Source organism: Notamacropus eugenii, chromosome 5 (assembly GCF_028372415.1).
Source record: "Notamacropus eugenii isolate mMacEug1 chromosome 5, mMacEug1.pri_v2, whole genome shotgun sequence".
In the NCBI taxonomy this organism is placed as follows: domain Eukaryota; kingdom Metazoa; phylum Chordata; class Mammalia; order Diprotodontia; family Macropodidae; genus Notamacropus; species Notamacropus eugenii.
In genome coordinates, this window is record NC_092876.1 from 282,827,909 (window position 1) to 282,849,645 (window position 21,737).

At 36.6% G+C, this 21,737-nt stretch overlaps 1 protein-coding gene across 3 annotated transcripts in view; it reads left to right on the top strand.

The window, feature by feature from the left end:
* Positions 1-21,737, top strand: part of ORC4 (origin recognition complex subunit 4) — a 92,968-nt gene that overhangs the window by 10,845 nt on the left and 60,386 nt on the right. The window lies entirely within an intron of this gene.

The window sequence follows — 21,737 nt, forward strand, 5'->3', positions numbered from 1 at the left end:
AAATCTAAATTCTGTAGAGAAGTACCCTGTGTGTTCACATTGGTCTCATCAAACTGCCCTCACTTTATTTCTTTCTGCTTTTTGTTCTTATGCCCTGCTACACAGAGGACCAGGTAGAAAGGATATAAGCCAAGTCATTGGGCATTTATTAAGTGCCCTCTCTGTGCCAGACTTTGTTAAGTACTAGAAATATGAAGAAAGGCAAAAAGCAGTCAAAGCTCTTAAGGTGCTCACAGTCTTAAGACAAGATGGCAGCTACTATGTACAGAAAAGTTATATATAGGGTGAATTGAAGGTAGTCTCAGAGGGAAAGCTCTAGCAGTAAGGAGCACTGAGAAGGGCTTTTTGTGGAAGGTGAAGCTAGCTAAGACTTGAAGGAAGTCAGGAGGAGGAGGTGAGGAAGGAAACAATTACAGGCTGGGAGATGATGGAGTGTCATGTTTGAGGAACAGAAAGACCAGTATCACTGAATTGAAGCATACAGGGAGGGGAGTAAAATGTAAAGAACCTGGAAATGTAGGAGAAGACCAAGTTATAAAAGGTTTTGGATGCCAAACAGAAGGTTTTATATTTTATCATAGAGGCAATAGTCAACCTTTGGGGTGGCGATGAGCAGTCAGATTTGCATTTTAGAAAACAAAAAATCAGTTTGACAGATAAGTAGAGGGTTGGCTGGAATGAGGAGAAAATGGTGCAGGAAAATCAAACAGCAGGCTATTGAAATAGTCTAGGAGTGAGGTGAGGGCATGTGCAAAGTGGTAGCAGTATTAGAGAAAAGAAGAGTATAAGAGGAATTACAAAGGTAGAAATGACAGTACTTGACTTCTAGAGCATATTGTTAGCAAAAGCATAATGAATTTGTGCTTAATAACATTAGCTAACTTTATTTCATGCTTGCTATATGGTGCTCACTATGCTGAGCACTTTATATTATCTCATTTGATTGATTCTCACAATTCTGGGAGGTTATGATATTATTATTGTTCCCATTTTACAGTTAAGGAAACTGAGGCAGATACTAATCAACTTGCCCAGAGTCACTCATCCCTTTCACTGAATACAAATTTCATAGAACAGATCCTCTTAATAAAAGGATTTGTTCTGTAAAACTTGGACTCAGTCAGAAGGCCTCACCCAAGGATTTAAAAGCCTGCAGTTTTCCCATCCCTGATCTAGCCACTAGACAGAGTTTGGGTGCCCATGAATATACCCCTATATTGTGATGGTGTTGTGGCTCAAATGTATATATATATTTTGGAAGCTGTGCCTGGAGTGAAACCTGTTGTCCAAAAAAACAACCCTATTTTTAAACCATTTCTCTTCATGCTAGATGAATATCAGGCTCAAAAAAATGTACTGGCTTCTTGCATTCTGTATGTAGTTTTATTAAATGCAATTTCTAATTAGCATATGGCCTGAACCATTTTGATCTGACCCTGTACTTTTTTAAAGACAAAATTTATAAATAAGTATATAAATTATATAGCAGTTTGATGTATAGAATTTCAATCTGAAGATTTAAAAAGAGAAAGAATTAAATTATATGAAAATCTAAAGGCTCCCTTCTATGGCATTTTGTGGTTCTTAACAACTGCTGAAGGTATTCCATATTATGTTATTTTTCAGTGTCAAAGACTGATTTCTGGACAGGTTGCCATTCCTCGAAACTATCCTGAAAGACAGAATGGCAAAAACCATTGCCCATTATTTTCTTTTATTCTCATACGTTTAGAAATGTATACATTTATGTTTTATTAAGTATGAAAAACAGTGTGATAGAATAGAAAGTGGTCTGGAATTTGAGTACAGTAGCAATCATTTATTAAAAGTTTACTGTGAACCAGACACTTTGCTAAGTGCCAATACAAAGAAAGCCCAAAAACAATCCCTGCCTTCAAAAGAGCTCACAATATAATGGAGACAACATGTAGACAACTATGTATTTGTATAGGCTAAATATCAAGGTAAATTGGAAGTAAACTCATCTAGAAGGTACTATCATTGAGCAAGACGGAGAAAGGCATCTTACAGAAGGTAAAACTATAGCTGAAATTTGAAGAACACCGCAGAAGTCAGGACATCTCATGTGACCTGAGATTTTTTTCCTGGAGTAATAGGATCTGGGTTCAATTTCTACTTTTCTCACTACCTGTATGACTTGGGACACTTAAATTTTGTAGCCTTCCCTTTCCTTGGCTGCACTTGAGAGAGTTGCACTAGATTGCCTCTGACGTCTCTTCCAGCTCTAGAATTACGATCCTTTAAACCATTGATTTACCAGTTGTTTGATCTTGAGCAAGTCAGTTATACCTTTACCAACATCAACTTAATTATCTTTGAAATGATAATAAAAAGACTTTTGCTTCCTGGATCTCAGAATTGTTTTGTGGTAGGAAGTGCTTTGTAGACCTCTTTTAATTTATACTAGGAATTACTTTTGCTTTTTCACTTAGCTTGTCAGTCTTAAGTAACTCCCCACTGCCTACATAGTAAAGACCCATCTTCTGCAAAGCACTTTTCCCTAATCTTATTTGCACTTGATTTTTTGCCTATTTGTTAGAATGTGAACTCCTTGTGAGTAGGACTGGTTTTAGTTTGTTTGCCTTTCTTTGTTTCCCCCATGCTTAGCATAGTGCCCAGAGCCTAGTAGGCACTTAATAAATATTACTTGGCTAGGTAACTGACATTTGAGATCTTCTAGAGTCTAACCCCACCTACATTTTCAATATTATAACTCATTGTCACCTTTAATAAAGTCACTATTCTGAGTTCCCTGTAGAGAACTTATACCCTTTCATCAGTTCATTTGTCCTCCTAGACTACCCTCTGCTCTACTTAACTTGTCCTTTACCATTTAGCTTATTTCATCTGTGAAACTTTCAAACTCACGATAATAGTAATAATATAATAATAATATAGTACTTTAAAGTCAGTCTCTATCTCAAACTACAGTGATCTTCCCTTCTGAACTCTCACCATTAGTATATATTCCATGCTTTCAAGGTGATTAAAATCTTGTTGAGAAAATTGAAATGAGGAAAATACCTTCAAATTTTATAGGTAGATGTAAGTATATAAATATATATATATAGTACACACAAGTGTGAATTTTATTTCTGAAGTGACTGCAGTGTTAACATAAATTCCAATGTGTACATGTTTTTACTTTTAATAAGAGGCTTTTTATTAGTCTTTGAAGAATTATTGCAAACAAGTTACTTAAAATTCCAGTTTTACCTACTGTGCAATTTTTAAGTTTTCTTATGTAATTTTCAACTTTTTGGGTAGGGTGTACAACTATTTTGCAAATGAACAACCTGAAGTTCAGTAAGCAAATAAAATAAGCTCTCCAGGGTTTGGGATCGCACAACCAGAAAGTGGTGGAATCATCATGACTCAGATTCAGAGCTTTTCGACTCCATATACAATGGGAATTGGATTTGATTCTGATTCTTGTAACAAGATTTTAAAAAATAAATCAATGGACATAAAACATTTATTAAAAACTGAGGTTACAAATAGTAAAAGCAGTATAGTAGTCCCTTTGCTTAGAAACTGACAGTTTTTATTCTTTTTCAGAAAAAGAATATGCAAAAAAGATAAAAGTTTCACTAGTAGTTTAAGCTTGTTCATTAGATTTTGTTTTTCATTTACTGGAAAATTGACTGTATTCTTCACTTTTAATGATTGAAGTTAAGTACTATAAAGTGGAGATTTCATTGAACTTCTTTCTCTGACCAGACAAGCATACTTTCCTACCATAATCTATGGAATTGATGAAGTGGAACATGAAGGTAGAAGTACAGTTCACTTACATGTAGAAATTTAAATGAAATTATTTAAGTTATGGTTTCATAAGTCTCAGTTTTCATCTCACACTTTATTCTTTAGGTATGATAGTACTTCAAACTTTTGATATATCTACAAGTCTTTAGCTACATTATTCTCTTTGAATTGGAACAAAATATACATGTCTTTACCAATCATAAGATTCTTTATGTCCTATTTTTCAGGTCTTCCAGATGAAATTTTGGTTTTGTTTTTTGTTTGTTTTCTAAATTTATTAGTTTATTTGATTTCAGTTTTCAGCAGTCACTTCCATAAATTCCAATTTGTTTTTAATAATGTACTTCAGTCTTTAATAATTATTATGTTTGTATTTAACCTAGCTTGTTTTTGTTGTAACTTAACCCCATTCTCCAAATTAATATCCCTTCATGCATGTCGACTTAACTGTACTTTTAGCTCTCATTTCTCAAAGCTAAACATTCATTTGATTTTTCCAAAAAGTCTTTCTATTTTTAGATATGTTTTGACATTTTAATAAATTCTATTAAATCTAAATGTAAGAATACTTTGGAAAAATGCTATAGAAATGAAAAATATCATTATTTTTTCTCTGTCCAAAAAATATTTATATATTTTAAAGATCTGTGGGTATTTTTGACCAATGGATGCTGTTTTCCTTATGCTCTTCTTATGGGAATATGAACAGAAAGCAGGTGTACATTTTCTAAATTTCTTCAAGTTTTATACAGAATCATTGTGGGGAAGTTATGATCTTAAACCATAATGCTAGTTTAGGTTATTTCATTTCTCTGGGATCACCTTCAGGAATGCTATATTGTTATCTTTCCTTACCTAATATTACCATCTTGTTATTGTTTGGTAATGAATATTCAGTGTTATGTCCTCAGTGGGGCCTGACAATAAAAGGGAATGTGAACTGTTGTAATTTCCTAATGTAACTTTGTAGAACAGTTGAATTATATTACTAGATTATACAACTACTACTGAATGTAGGGTCTAATGTGAGATAAGACTGTGTGGTTTACAGGAGAGAGAATATCCTTCTCATTTGAATATAGCTACTTGGAATTCTCTGCTACCTGCCATCAATATATGAGTTTTCCTTACCCTTCTATCTTCTTGTTGTTGGTCCCTATTGCTGCATTAGTGTTATTCCTACTAACTTTAGTCCTCACATTCCCATAGTTACCTTGCCCAAGTGTGAATAATAGTTGTATTAGTTGGACAAGCTGAGTTCAAGAAAGATCTTCCAAGTTCTCTGGCAGCAGAGTCTTAAGATTCATTGCACTTAGGCACATCATGAGTTTTATGTACCCAAAGGCCTATTATTTGTGGATAGTTCTACTAAAAGTCCTCTTTATTGTAGGCCCAGCATGTATTTTTTCTCTTTTTTTAAATTAATTTATTTAACTTTTAACATTCATTTTCACAAAATTTTGGATTCCAAATTTTCTCCCCATTTGTCCCCTCCCCCACCCCAAAACACCGAGCATTCTGATTGCCCCTATCACCAATCTGCCCTCTCTTCTATCATCCCTCCCTTGCCTTGTCCCCATCTTCTCTTTTGTCCTGGAGGGCCAGATAACTTTTCTATACCCCATTACCTGTATTTCTTATTTCCTAGTAGCAAGAACAGTACTCGACAGTTGTTCCTAAAACTTTGAGTTCCAACTTCTCTTCATCCCTCCCTCCCCACCCATTCCCTTTGGGATGGCAAGCAATTCAATATAGGCCATATCTGTGTAGTTTTGCAAATGACTTCCATAATAGTCGTCTTGTGTAAGACTATCTGTATTTTCCTCCATCCTATCCTGCCCCCCACTGCTTCTATTCTCTCTTTTGATCCTGTCCCTCCCCAAGAGTGTTGACTTCAAATTGCTCCCTCCTCCCATTGCCCTCCCTTCCACCATCCCCCCCCCATGCTTATCCCCTTCTCCCCCACTTTCCTGTATTGTAAGATAGGTTTTCATACCAAAAAGTGTGTGCATTTTATTCCTTCCTTTAGTTGAATGTGATGAGAATAAACTTCATCTTTTGTCTCACCTCCCCTCTTTTTCCCTCCACTGAAAAGTCTTTTGCTTGCCTCTTTTATGAGAGACAATTTGCCCCATTCCATTTCTCCTCCCAATATATTTCTCTCTTACCACTTAATTTCATTTTTTAAGATATGATCCCATCCTATTCATTTCAGTCTGTGCTGTCTCTGTGTGTGTGCGTATGTACGTGTGTGTAATCCCACCAACTACGCAGATACCAAAAAGTTTCAAGAGTTACAAATATTGTCTTTCCATGTAGGAATGTAAACAGTTCAACTTTAGTAAGTCCCTTATGACTTCTCTTTGCTGTTTACCTTTTCATGCTTCTCTTCATTCTTGTGTTTGAAAGTCAGATTTTCTTCTCAGCTCTGGTCTTTTCATCAAGAATGCTTGAAAGTCCTCTATTTCATTGAAAGACCATTTTTTCCCCTGAAGTATTATAGTCAGTTTTGCTGGGTAGGTGATTCTTGGTTTTAGATCTAGTTCCTTTGACTTCTGGAATATCATATTCCACGCCCTTCTATCCCTTAATGTAGAAGCTGCCAGATCTTGTGTTATCCTGATTGTATTTCCACAATACTTGAATTGTTTCTTTCTAGCTGCTTGCAATATTTTTTCCTTGACCAGGGAACTCTGGAATTTGGCCACAATGTTCCTAGGAGTTTCTCTTTTTGGATCTCTTTCAGGCAGTGATTGGTGGATTCCTTGAATACTTATTTTGCCCTCTGATTCTAGAATCTCAGGGCAGTTTTCCTTGATAATTTCATGAAAGATGATGTCTAGGCTCTTTTTTTGATCATGGCTTTCAGGTAGTCCCATAATTTTTAAATTGTGTCTCCTGGATCTATTTTCCAGGTCAGTTGTTTTTCCCATGAGATATTTCACATTATCTTCTACTTTTTCATTCTTTTGGTTTTGTTTTGTGATTTCTTGGTTTCTCATAAAGTCATTAGCCTCCATCTGTTCCATTCTAATTTTGAAAGAACTGTTTTCTTCAGTGAGCTTTTGAATCTCCTTTTCCATTTGGCTAATTCTGCTTTTGAAAGCATTCTTCTCCTCATTTGCTTTTTGAATCTCTTTTGCTAATTGAGTTAGCCTATTTTTCAAGGTATTTTCTTCAACTTTTTTTGGGGGGTCTCCTTTAGCAGAGTGTTGACTTGCTTTTCATGCTTTTCTTGCATCTCTCTCATTTCTCTTCCCAGTTTTTCCTCCACCTCTCTAACTTGATTTTCAAAATCCTTTTTGAGCTCTTCCATGGCCTGAGCCCATTGAATATTTATTTTGGATGTTTGGGATACAGAAGCCTTGACTTCTCTTTCTTTCCCTGATGGTAAGCATTGTTCTTCCTCAAACGAAAGGATGGGAGGAGATATCTGTTCACCAAGAAAGTAACCTTCTGTGGTCATATTTTTTTTCCCCCTTTTGTGGGCATTTTCCCAGCCAGTTACTTGACTTCTGAGTTTCCTCTCCACACCCACTTCGCCTCCAGATCCACCCAGCCAGTGCTTGGGGTCTGAGATTCAAATGTTGCTTCTCAGCCTTAGGGCTTTGGTGGGGTGGGGCTGCTATTCAGTGTGAGATTAAGTTCAGCTGCTCAGGTGGGGGCAGGGCCAACACTTGGGGCTCAGTTCCTTCAGGGGGTTTCTGCAGAGACCTTCTACAGTGGATCTGGGCTCCTGCCCATCCAGGGAGCCCCCATCCACTGCCGCCTCTGCTGCCGCCTCCCAAGGGGGCCTGAGCCATGGGGACATCCCACTCCCCTCTTGGCCAGCCAAAAAGACCCCCACACCGACCCTTGGCACCTGTGGATGGAGGGACCTGCAGGGCCGCTGGAGATTCCGTCACTGAAGCTGGCTTGGATCTCCTCCCCTCGGTGCCTCAAGGCCAAGGCAGGGCCAGGCTCCGCTCAGGTCAGGTGCACGACAACGGATCCCTCGTGTTAGTTTTCTAGGTCTCCCTGGAACCGAAATCTCCCCCACTCTGTTGTTCCGTGGCTTCTGCTGCTCCAAAACCTGTTGGGAGTTCTTCCCCACAGGTATTTTTTGGGCTGTGGGTTAGGAGCTAGCATATCTCTTTCTACTCCCATCTTGGCTCCTCCCCCATGTATTCTTTTAATACGCACACACACACAATCTTTACATTGTTTAGATTTCCCCCTGCATAAATTCCTTTTTTCCTTTTCAGTTTAAAAGATAAGCATTGTGAGGGGGTTATTCCCACTTTCTTCCTCCAATTCATAAAGTCTCAGGGTTCTCTGAAGGTCTTCCATCATTTCTTATAGCACAGTAATATTCTAGCATATTTATATACTATAATTTTTTAGCCATTCCCCAAATGATGGACACTCCCTTGTTTATTTTTTATTTTCCAGTTCTTTGCCAGTACAGTAAGAGCTGCTTTAAATATTTTGGGGGGAAAATCTAGGGCATTCTCTGTTCTTCAAAGTGTAGGCTTTCTAGTGGTGTTACTGAGTCCAAGTGTATGTACAATTTAGTAACTTTGGGGAAATAGTTTCAAAATTGTTTCTAGAAGGGCTGCATTGGTTATGATTTCACTAGTTGTGCATCAGTGTGCTTGTTTTCTTGTAGACCCTCAACAGTTGACCTTTTTCTATTGTTTTAGTGGAACCTTGGAAGTGCTTGAATTTGTACTTTTCTAATTATTAGTGATTTTGAGCATTTTTCCATAATCGCAAAAGAACTTCGAGCACTTGTTTATAGCTTGAATCTCTTCCATTAAGTCCTATGTAAGATCTTAAAAATGAATTTATATTGTACACACATGTTGTTCATTTAGATGCCTTATCTGACCTTCTGGCAAACTATCAAGTATTTGCCAACTAAGACAGTTTCTAGACTCTTTTAGTCTCCCTGTTGTGATTTACATCCATGTCTTTTGTCATAATTGTGATAGTTTGCATCTGTTCTTTTATCTGTTTCCCATTTTTCAGTGTCAATAGCTTGTTTTTAAGTAGGTCATTCATTTATTCATTAATTATTTATTAGTATCTGCTGTGTTCCAAGTACATGCTAGGCAAAAGCATTGTAGATACAAAGAAAAAAATGAAACCAGATTGGAGTTAGCTCGAGTTTATTTCATAACTTTATGTTTAGTCTTCCAATTTGGTATTTTTTTTTAAGCTTATCTCTAAGAAGTTGATGATATTATTGCACACTGACAGCTGATTCTGAAATGAAAGGAGAAAGTCAGGGTGAGTTGAAGATGTCTTCTTCATCAAAGAAAGAAAATATTTAGTTATGTCATGCATAAAACTCCCTGGCTAAGGTAGTTTTATATATTATAACTAACCCCTCTGTAACATTGTATGAAAACCCACTTAGGGTTCCTGTGGAACTAACCACCTCTTTTGTTTTTTCTAACATTTTTCCTTGATGCAATTAGACAAGATATATCTTTGTGTCAAACCTGAGGTGTTTGGTTTGTCATTAAAGTATTTTTCCAGAATTGCTTTGTTTAAAATATGACTAGAAGATTTTACATTTTCACCCTAGAATATTAAACTATTCAATTGACAGATAGATGATTTAATATTAACAATGAACTAGTGTAGTGGAAAAACCACTGAACTTAAAGGCAAAAGACCTAAGTTCAGTTCCAACTTGCTATATTTAATAATTGTGTGAACTTGGGCAGGTAACTACTTCTCTGAGTTTGAGTTTCCTTATCTTTAAAATAAATTTGTTGGATTGAATAATTCCTAACTCTAATGGCTTTTTTTTTTTTTTTTGACATTCTGTGATATAGAAAGACTCATGTATCAGGTTGTCCTGAGAAATCTCTGCCCTGGGACCTTCCTCTCCTTAGTGATGCACTCCCCCAGTCATTATTTTAAAAAGAGCCATAGCCAACCTTCACCTCTCTCATGTTAGGACTCTCCCCAGAATCATCCTTCTTACCTGTAGCATTGCATCTTTTCAGTTCCTTTTATATGTTGTCTTCTCCAATTGTAATAAAAACTCCATGAGGGGAGGGACCGTCCTTCTTGTATTTATTTGTATACTTAGTGCTGAGCACAGGGCCTGAACTATAATAAGCAATTCTTTTTTTTTTTTTTTATTAAACTTTTAACATTTATTTTCACACAATTTTGGGTTACAAATTTTCTCCCCTTTTTTCCCCTCCCCCCCCAGACCCAAACTTTCTAATTGCCCCTGTGACCTATCTGCTCTCTCCTCTATCCTCCCTCCCTGCCCTTGTCTCCGTCTTCTCTTTTGTCCTGTAGGGCCGGATAGCTTTCTTGACCCCTTAACCTGTATTTCTTGTACCCAGTGGTAAGAACATTACATTTGGTCCTAACACTTTGAGTTCCAACTTCTTTAGCTCCCTCCCTCTCTACCCCTTCCCCTTGGAAGACAGGCAGTTCAATATAGGCCATATCTGTTTAGTTTTGCAAATGATTTCCATACTAGTTGTGTTGTATAGGCCTAACTATATTTCCCTCCGTCCTGTCCTGTCCCCCATTACTTCTATTTTCTTATGGTCCTTTCCCTCCCCATGAGTGTCGACCTCGTATTGCATTCTCCTCCCCATTCCCTCCCCTCTATCCTCCCCCCCATCCTGTTGTGCCCCTGTCCCCCACTCTCCTGTATTATGAGATGGGTTTTCCTATCAAAATGAGTGTGCATTATATTCTTTCCTTTAGTGGAATGTGATGAGAGTAGACCTCGTATTTTTCTCTTGCCTCCCCTCTTTATCCCACCACTAATAAGTCTTTTGCTTGCCTCTTTTATGAGAGATAATTTGCCCCATATAACTTCTCCCTTTCTCCTCCCAATATTTCTCTCTCACTGCTTGATTTCGTTTTTTTTTTTTTTTTTTTAGTATATGATCCCATCCTCTTCAATTCACTCTGTGCACTCTGTCTCTATGTATGTGTGTGTGTGTGTACTCCCACCCAGTGCCCAGATACTGAAATGTTTCAAGAGTTATAAATATTGTCTTTCCATGTAGGAATGTAAACAGTTCAACTTTAGTAAGTCCCTTATGACTTCTCTTTGCTGTTCACCTTTTCATGGTTCTCTTCATTCTTGTGTTAGAAAGTCAAATTTTCTTTCCAGCTCTGGTCTTTTCATCAGGAAAATTTGAAAGTCTTCTATTTCATTGAAAGACCATTTTTTCTCCTGAAGTATTATACTCAGTTTTGCTGGGTAGGTGATTCTTGGCTTTAGTCCTAGTTCCTTTGACTTCTGGAATATCCTATTCCATTCCCTTCTATCCCTCAATGTAGAAGGTGCCAGGTCTTGTACTATCCTGATTGTATTTCCACAATACTTGAATTGTTTCTTTCTAGCTGCTTGCAATATTTTCTCTTTCACCTGGGAATTCTGGAATTTGGCCACAATGCTCCTAGGAGTTTTTCTTTTTGGATCTCTTTCATGCGGTGTTCTGCGGATTCCTTGAATATTTATTTTGCCTTCTGGTTCTAGAATCTCAGGGCAGTTTTCCTTGATAATTTCATGGAAGATGATGTCTAGGCTCTTCTTTTGATCATGGTTTTCAGGTAGTCCCAGAATTTTTACATTGTCTCTCCTGATTCTATTTTCCAGGTCAGTTGTTTTTCCAATAAGATATTTCACATTATCTTCCATTTTTCGAATCTGCGCGGTATGTTCTGAGATATCTGTCTTTCTCGAAAAGTCCAAAGCTTCCATCTGTACCATTCCAGTTTTGAAAGATCTATTTTCTTCAGTGAGCTTTTGAATCTCCTTTTCCATTTGGTTAATTCTGCTTTTGACAGCATTCTTCTCCTCATTGGCCCCTTGCACCTCCCTTGCCAGCTGAGTTAGGCTAGTTCTCAAGGTGCCAATTTCTTCAAGATTTTTTTGGTTCTCCTTTAGCAGGGAGCTGATCTGTTTTTCATGCTTCTCTCTCATCCCTCTCATTTCCCTTCCCAGTCTTTCCTCCACCTCTCTAACTTGATTTTCAAAATTCCTCTTGAGCTCTTCCATGGCCCGAGCCCATTGGGTGGGCTGGGACACAGAATCCTCGATTTCTGTGTCTTTGCTTGATGGCAAGCCTTGTTCCTCCCCATCAGAAAGGAAGGGAGGAAGTGTCTTTTCTCCGAGAAAGTACCCTTCAATAGTTTTATTTCTTTTCCCTTTTCTAGGCATTCTCCCCAGCCAGTGACTTGACCTCTGAATATTCTCCTCACACCCACCTCGCCTCCTGGTCCTCCCAGCCAGCGTTTGAGGACTGAGATTCAAATGCTGCTTCCCGCCTTAGGATTTTTGGCAGGGGCAGGGCTGCTATTCAGTGTGAGAATTAAGTTCAGGTGCTGAGGTCAGGGGCAGGGCCGCCTCTCAGGCATAGTTCCCTCTGGGGGTTTATGCACAGACCTTCCACAATGGATCCAGGCTCCCGCTCGCTTGGGGAGCCCCTGTCTGAGGCCACCTCTCAGCTTCTATCTCCTGGGGGGGCCCGAGCCTTGGGGGCACCCCACTCCCCTCTCAACCCGCCAAAGAGACTCTCTCACCTACCCCCCTCAGTCACCTGTTGGTGGGGGGCCCGTGCAGCTGCTGAAGATCCCGCCTCCGGAGCCCTTTCATTTCAGAACTTTGTCTCTCGGAGCCGCGGCTGCTCTCGCCGCCGCAGGTCCGGGCTGGGCTCCCCGTCTGCAGCGCGACGGGCCTTTTGCGAGAGGTTTGCCGGTCCCTCTGTGGGTGGGGGGACCCGCGTGGCCGCTGGAGATCCCGTCCCCGTAGCCCTCTCGGATCTTCTTCCCACGTTGTCGCTGCCGCGGTAGGGCTGCTCTCTGCTCCCCGGCCCGGGGCCCAGTCCGCAGCCCGAAGGACCCCCCGCGAGAGGTTTGCAGGTCTCTCCGGAACAGAAATCTCCCTCGCTCCAGTATTCCGTGGTCTCTGGGTGCAGAATTCGCTCTGGGTTGGTCCCCTCTAGCCGCTCTGTGGTTTGTGGGCTCGGAGCTGTGTGTAGGTGCGTCTTTCTACTTCGCCATCTTGGCTCTGCCCCCATAAGCAATTCTTAAAATGTGTTATCTGTCTAGATCTAAGAAGGTGACTTTAATCAACTCTTGATTATTGATGCTAATAATATAGAAATGTGAAACAGGTAAGCCAGAATTTATTATCTATCTGGAACACGGTTTGATACTAATTAATTTCAATAAGTATTAAGTATTTACTCTGTTACTGTGCCAGCCTTAGTTGAATATATCAGAGTACTCACTATCCCATGTAAGCAGTAATATTTTTAAAAGATAAGAGAAAAAAAATCAGCAGAACTGATAAATGCATCCAAAAAAGCCTGAAAATATGTACAGTATATTATACATGTGAATCTTAAACTTCTGCAAAGGAGTAGAGAGTGTCTTCTCTTCTTTTTTTGAGTAATGCTTGTTCTTTGTAATTCTCTAACATTCACTTTTGATTTTTTTATTGTTTTTGTTGTAGTCTTTGTGTATGTTGTTTTCTTGACTCTGCTTTATTCTGTATCATTTCGTGTAGATCTTTTCATGTTTCTTTATATTTATAATAGTAAATCATTTCTTAAAATGTGGTAATATTCTGTTACCTTTTTATGTCAAAAGTTGTTTAAGCATTCCCTAGTGGACTACTTTTTGGTTCCAAGTCTATCAAAAAGAGTGCCTGGTATAAATATTTTGGTGCATATAAGAACTTCTTATTTGTGTCCTCCTTGGGGGATAAATAGTGGAATCTCTAGGTCTAAGAGTCACTTTGTTTACATAATTACAAATTGCTTTCCAGGTTGCTCTACTGATTCACAGCTTCACCAACAATGGGATGTATATGCTTAGCTTTTCATGACCCCCTCAAATAATGACTTCTCATCTTTGTAATCTTTGTCAGTTTACTGAATGTTAAGTGAAACTCCAGGGTTATTTTGATTTACATTTCTTTTATTACTGATTTGGAGCTTTCTTTCATGTTAATTTGCAGTTCTTTTGAGAACTTTGTTCATATTCTTTTGATCACTTAACTGTAAGGGAATGGCTTTTGGTCTTCTCTCTTAATTTTTTCTGTAACTTAGATTAAGACAGATTTTCCCCCCCATTTGACTACTTCCATTCTTATCCTAGTTGCATTTTGTCTCTGCAAAAGGTTTTCAGTTTCATGTAATCAAAGTTAGCTGTTTTATCTTTTATGATTGACTCTATCCCTTGTTTGGTTAAGAATATATCTCCTGTTGCTGTGAGAGGTATATAATCTGCTTTTCTTTTAGTTTTTTGTTTGTTTTGTTTTTATTGTATGACCTTTAATATTAAGGGGACCCATGTTTTTTTATCAACATATTGTCTAAGGTTCCCTATAAGCTCCTCTTTGAAATATTTTTTTTTTTGTTTCCCCATAATCATCAAGGTCTTGAGGCCCTTTTTTTCAACATTTGGCAGGGCTGTGGGGGTGGGTGCCAGCCCATTTCAGAGGAAACTGAAGATCCAGATTCTGAAGGCAACCATTCTTGTCTCCTTCCATCTATCTACAGAGAGGTACTTTAGACGATGGATAGGAATAGTAATATGTTTCTCATTAAGTAACATCGAGGGACTATAAATCTATAGGGACTAGATTGACCAGGTAGATTTGAGCTACTCCAGTTTTAACCAGTAAAACTTGGTGCTTTGAAAAAGCTGATCACTGTAAGAATTACTATCTAGACCTCCTCAGTTCCAGGCCTGTTTGGAACAGCCTCTTGTGTTACTTTATGGACTTGTATTTTTCTGCTGCTGCCCCAAATCATTTCTCTCCTGTTCAGGAAACACTGGTTACATGCAGAAATTTTGTGTAACTATATTATATGGAAGAAGATGAACAAGGGAATAATCCTTGCCTTCTCCCTTCCTCTCCAATATGTTCTAACTTAAAAGTATGCAGAAATCCAAGTTCATTGAGCATGACAAGTCATAAATCCTTAGACCTTAAATCTCAATTCTTTCATCTGGTTGCTATTTCAGTTTTACTGACCTTTGCTTTTCATTCTAGTACCTTGGGATACCTTTGCTCTGTTACTGTGTGCACCTGTGTACTATTGTTTCTTGCCCTTTTCTTAGATTCCCTTTTTGTTCATGAAATAACTGATCTTCTTTCCTCTCAATAAAAACCACCCTTCCTGTTGAGTTCTGGCATTATACCTTGAAATGCTGCCAACCATAATATGTTACCCCACAGGTCCTACTCCTGATCCTGCACAGATAAGAAGTACTTCATCATACTTGGTTCAGTGATTCTTCATTTCATTCCTCCGGACTTTCTTGGATTTTTTTTTCTCCTTTGCTCTAGAAACCTCTTTACACCAGAAGTTCATGCCACTTCTGGACTTCACACGTTAGAAGTTCCTTGTGGCTTCTCCCAGAACCTTTATTTTAAGAAGGCAGCCCAGGCCAGAAATGTCTTCCTTCCACTCCACTCTTGACTCTCCCCTGACTCTCTCTACCATAAGTGGGTACCTTCATTTCTTACTGCTTCCTCTTCTCCCTTAGCTTTCCAACTTTTTTTTAAGTGTTAACTTCCTAAATTAGAACATAAGCACCCTACCAAGACAACTATCTTTCTTCTTATATGTATATACACATATATATATATATATATGTGTGTGTGTATATATATATATATATATATGTATATACATATATATCTCTGGTATATATGTATACCACATACATATATATGTATCTTCCTAAAACTTAGCATAGTGCCTAGCACATACTAAGCTCTTAACAAATTCTTCTTGAGGAGATGTAGAGCTAAGATGGCAGAGCAGAAAGCATTTGCCAGAATCTCTCAACATCCCCCCCCCCCCCAATAACTTTAACGTTACATGTCAAATAAAATTCTTATATGGCATAAACAACAAAAGGTCAAGTTGAGACATCTTTCCATCCCAGGACAACTTAGAAGGTTAGAAAGGGAGATCTATGTGTGATGAGGGTGGGGGCTGAGAGCACAGCACTACATCATCACCATCTTTGGGCCTTGGAGGTAGCAGTGGCAATAGCAGCAGCAGTTCTAGGATCTCTCACCGTTCAGAGGAGACATTGGATACCTGATTTAAAAAAAAAAAAAAAAAGATTACATTTGACCCCTGTGCAGACAAGTCCATTTCACATTACTCTGTTCTGGATTGAATTTTCATGGTAAAGAGAGTGGGGTACTCTGGTTCTTGCTCTCAATTCCAGTGCATAGAAGAGTACTAAAACTTTGTGTTCAAGGCAACATGGACCCTTCGTGTATAAATATTAGAATGCAGACTAGGAGAGCAGTAATCACACCTCTTCCTAGATCACATATACTCAGAACTAGCTACGATAAAAGCAAGGTGAAAAAGTGATAGTGAACTCTGCTCCTTACAACCGGAGATGAACAGATCCCAGCTCCTACATAAAATTCAAAGTGGAGAAATAGGCTTGAAAACATGAGCAAACAACAGAAAAAGAACCTGAGTATAAAAAGCTTCTCTGTCTGGAGAGAAGCTCAAGACAAATGCAGAAGAAAATAATGACATGAAACAAGCAAAACCTCAAAGAAAAATGCAGATTGGACACAAACTGAACCAAAATTCTTGGAAGAGCTTTAAAAAAAAAAGAGGTTAAAAAAACAAAAGAAATTAGAAAAACAAGTACGAATGGTAGAGGAAAAGTTGGGGTAAGAATGAGAGCAAAGTAAGAGAATTAATAGCTTGCTAAAAAAGGCACAAGAAATACCGAGGAGCTTAATTCTTTAAAAAACAGAACTGGACAAATGGTAATAGAGACAGAAATCTTCATTGAAGAAGATAATTCCTTAAAATATACCTTGATCATGTGGAAACTAATGACTCCACAAGAAAACAAAAAACAATAAAAGTTGAAAAATGAAAAAGAAAAAAATGTGAAACATTTCATCAGGAAAAATACTGACTTAGACATATAGACAAATTCAGAATTCTCAGACCACTTGAAAAATGAAATCTCCTATGAATATATGGCCAAATTCCAGAGCTCCTATGTTAAGGAGAAAATTCTAAAAGCTTCCAGTAAGAAACATTGAAATATAGAGGAATCAGAGTAAGAATCACAAAAAATTTAGCGGCTTCCATAATAAAGGATTGTAGAACTTGAACTACATTATGGAAAGCAAAGGAATTAGGATTAAAACCAAGAATAATCTATCAAGGAAAACCAAGTACCCTAGTCTTTTGGGAGGTGTGAGGGGAATAGATATTTAAAGGACTTTTAATCAGGCAGAAGACATAAGTATAAGCTGATGAGGTTGGTATAATTTAAAAAAAAGAATGGGAGGGTTAGAAAAAGGGATACATTGGGGAAAGGGGGAAGGGACAGGAAGAAATTTTTGTCACATAAGAGAGGTGTGCAAGGAAGTGTTTTTACAGTGAATGGCAAAATGGAGGTAACAGGCAATATTTGAACCCCACTTTTGTCTGAACTGGTTCAAAGGGGAAAGAATGTGCATACACATATACTCATTTGGATATAGATCTCCATCTTAACCAGCTGGGAAATAGATGGGGAATGGGCTAAAAGACAAGGTGGGGAGGGGTGATTAAAAAGGAAGGAAAGGTTAAGGGAGGCAGGTGGTGTTCGGAAACCAAACAGACTTTTGAAGATGGACAGTGTACAAAAAGAGAAAAGGATAATCAGAATAAAATAGGATGGAGGTAATAATAATAAATAATAATAATAGTAATCATAACCGTGATTGTGAATTGGATTAATTCACTCATAAAACAGAAGCAGAATGGATTAGAAACCAGAATCTAACAATATGCTCTTTACAGGAAACACAGTTCATAACAGAAACAGAGTTAAAATAAAGGGCTAAAGCAGAATCTGTTGTGCTTCAGGTGAAGTTTTTTTAAAAAGACAGCAATTATAATCTCAGACAAAGCAAAAGCAAAAATACATTGAATTGAAAAAGAGAATCAGGGAAACTACATTTTATTAAAAAGTACTATCGACATACTAAACATATATGCACCATTATCACATCATATCCAGATTCTTAAAGGAAAAGTTAAATGAGTTATAGGAAAAAATAGTAATGGTGGGGGACCTCAATTTACCCTCTCTCAGAAAGAGATAAATCTAACCATAAAATATAACAGAAAGAAGATAAAGATTTGAATAGAATTTCAGAAAAGTTAGATGTGATAGACCTCTGGAGAAAACAGAATAAGAATAGAAAGCAGTATACATTTTTTCTCATGTGTACTGGCACCTTCACAAACACTAATCTTGTATTAGAGCATATAAACCTCACGAACACATGCAGAAAAGCAGAAATATTAAATGCATCCTTTTGAGAGCACAGTGTAGTAAAAAGTATGTTCAATAAAGGACTTTAGGAGCATAGGTTAAAAATTAATTGGAAACTAATCTAATCCTAAAGAATGAATGCATCAGTAATAATTCCATTAAAGATGACAACAGGACAGTATACCACTATTTGTGGAATATAGTCAAAACTGTACTTAGAGGATGATGTATATTTCTAAATAAATCAATAAAAAACATATCAATGATTTAGGAATGCAGCTTAAAAAAAAACCTAAAAAAAGAATAAATCCCCCCCAAATCAAAATCCTAATAATCAAAGGAGAGATTAATAAAATTGAAAATTTAAACAAATTTTAATTGATAAATAAAGCTAGGAACTCATTTTATTAAAAACACAAACAAAACAATAAGGTAAACCATTGATTAATTTGATTTAAAAATGGAAAGAAAAAAACCAAATGACTAGTACCAAAGATGAAAATAAAATTAAAGCAATTATTAGGAACTGTTTTGCCCAGTTAGTTATACGCCCATAAAACTGGCAATCTTAGTGAAATGGATGAATATTTACAAAACTATACATCATCTAGATTAACAGAAAAATAAATTGAACAAGCCATAGAGCAGCTCCCTAATAGATTTACACCAAAACAGATTTACAAGTGAATTCTACCATTTTTAAAAAATTCCATTCTATATAAACTTTTTTAAAAAACAGGTAAAAAGGAGTCCTACTAAATATCTTCTATGACATAAATATGGTTTTCGTTACTGAACAAGGAAGATCCAAAATAGATAAAAATAATTGTGGCCCAATTTTCCTAAGGAAAACTGATGCAATATTTTTAAATAAAGTACTAGCAAGGAGACTACAACAATATATCTCAAAAGAGATGCTCTATGAGCAGGTGGAATTTTTACCAGGAAAGCAGGGCTGGTTCAATATTAGAAAAACTATAAGCATATTTGACCTTATTGATAACAAAAACAACAAAAATAATTTTGATCTAGGGATATGAACAGTCAGTTTTCAGAAGAAGAAATCAAAGCTATCAAATCAAATAGTCATATAAAATGCTCAAAATCATGAATAATTAGAGAAATACTGATTAAAACAACTCTGAGGTACTACTCCACACTTACTGGATTGGCTAATATGACAGAAAAGGGAAATGACATGGCAGAGGACATTGTAAAAAAAAAAAAAATGTACCTTTGGAGTTGTGAACTGGCCTAACCATTCTGGAGAACAATGTAGATCTATGCCCAAAATGACTATAAAATTGTGCGTATCCTTTAATCTTGCAAAACCACTACTAAGTTTATATCCCAGAGAGATGAGAGAAAAACTAAAAGGACTTGTACAAATACATGTTTTTGATGGAATACTCTCTTGCTTTAAGATATGACAAAGAGGGTAGTTTGAGAAAAACTTAGGAAGTGAACAATATGAAATGAGCACAACATTCTATACGGTAACTGCTATATTATGACAATAATCAACTATGAAAGACTTAACAGCAACTCTGATCAGTTCAGTGATTGCTGACAATTCCAAAGGACTCGTGATGAAAATAGCTATCAACTTTCAGAGAGAGAATTGATGAATTCAAATTCAGAGTGAAGCCTATTTTTTCATTTTAATTATTTTTCTTGTTTTGTTTGCTACTTGTCTAACATAGAAACATTTTGCATGACCTCATGTATAATGGGTAGCCTGTTCTTCTTAGTGGGTGGGAGAGGCAATGGAGGGGAGAAGAGAATTTGAAACTCAAAATTTTAAAAATTGTCATGAAAAATGAACATAATTTTAAAAAATTCTTATTGACTTGACAGTAAAAAGAACACTTTGCTCTTAAGTCAGAAAGCCTGGGTTGAAATCCTACCTATGACATTTGATATCTGTGTGATCTTCCACAAATCACTTAATTTTATTTGGATCTTGGTTTCCTCAGTTATAAATGAAGCGTATGGACTATTTAGCCCTTGAAGTGCCTTTCACCCTAGAGCTAGGATCCTGTAATCTTTGACTTTTCTTCTGCTACATTATCTTGCTTAGTCTGTCCCAACTAACCTTTCCCATAGAACTTAAACTCTATATAACTTAGCCTATAAAAATTGAAATTATGTAGTCATCTAGGCCTCTTTATAGTAGTAGCAAGTTTTCTTCTTATTTGTGATACACGTCTCCTTTTTGCAATCAATTTCAGATTGCTACTAACTTAATTCTCTTTCAGTTATAGTTTAGTCTTATCATACGCAAATTGAATACATTTTTTTGCCCCAACACAACAGAGTCTAAAATTGAAGAAGACACTGCAAACTGGCATTTCACTCAGGAGTGAGAGAGTGCCATTTTTCCATATAACTTTTACTAATTACATATTTTAATACTGAAGGTTTCAGATTATAAGTCCTTTTTTTATACCAAATTAAATCATAAATTGTAGTAAAGACTTTTCATGTCCCTGTTTCAGGTCTGTATGTGTGTATATATATATATATATATATATATATATATATATATATATATATATATATATATTGAGCAAAACTATTATCTATACTTAGTTCCAAATAAATGGGATTTTTAAAAAAAAGCACTGTGGTAAAATATAATGTGTTCCAGATTTGGAGTCTAAGGTCATAAGTTTGAATCCAAGTACTACTTTAATACTTTTGTTCTCCATTTCTTCTTATTAATCCTCATGAGCAAAGTGGAGAGTTTGGCTAAGTGAACTCTTAAGGTTCCTTGTAGGTTTACAACTTGTTTTATGAAGATAGGTACTGTTATCCAAGAGAAGGTAGAAAACACTCGAGCTCTAGCACTGGATTGATAGCGCTGTGGGTAGGACATAGAAGGCAAGAGGTTTAACTTCAGGAATTTTGAGTATCTTATTTTGGCTACCTACCTGTTGATTATATAAAAGTCATATTTACTTCCTCTTAGTTTCAAGTCTTAAGGTATTTTAAAATTCATTTATAAAATTGTTCAATCTTGATGTCTTAGGTAAAGGAAATATAAATATAGTATTATTTTTTAAAAGCAGTATTTTATAATGTGAAAGATGTCACTCATTTCATGAAATATAATAAGTAGTTAATAGGAAGCTACCAGTTTGAGAGATTCTGTAAAAGTATTTTTTTCAAACCTGAAAGATTATATTTTATGAAAGTTGAATTAACTTGTCTAGAAATACTTGAATTGAAATATTAAATTTAGCCACTATATTTAAAATTTAGTGGAAGTTTAAATATTTCCTCTTTTTTTGTGATAATCATTTGGGGTTCCATATAATACAAACATACTTTTCAGTGATTTATCCACAATCTCATTGGTCTGTTAATCTGTAAATGTGCCACAGCTTTCTATTTAGACAAGTCTACTTGGAAACTGTCAGTAGGGACTTGGGGTGTAATTGATCAAATCTTAATTACAATTTTCTGTTAAAATTGTTCACTCCACCAACTTGTGCCTACTAGTATGTTCACTGGCAGTTACGTATGTTTCTGGAAAAGTAAAAAAGAATGTTAGAAGCTGAAGAATAATTTGCACAGAAAGACTACTTTAAATGAAGGATAAAGCTAAATAAAAAAGATTTGATAACTACTTCTAAAATTGCAAC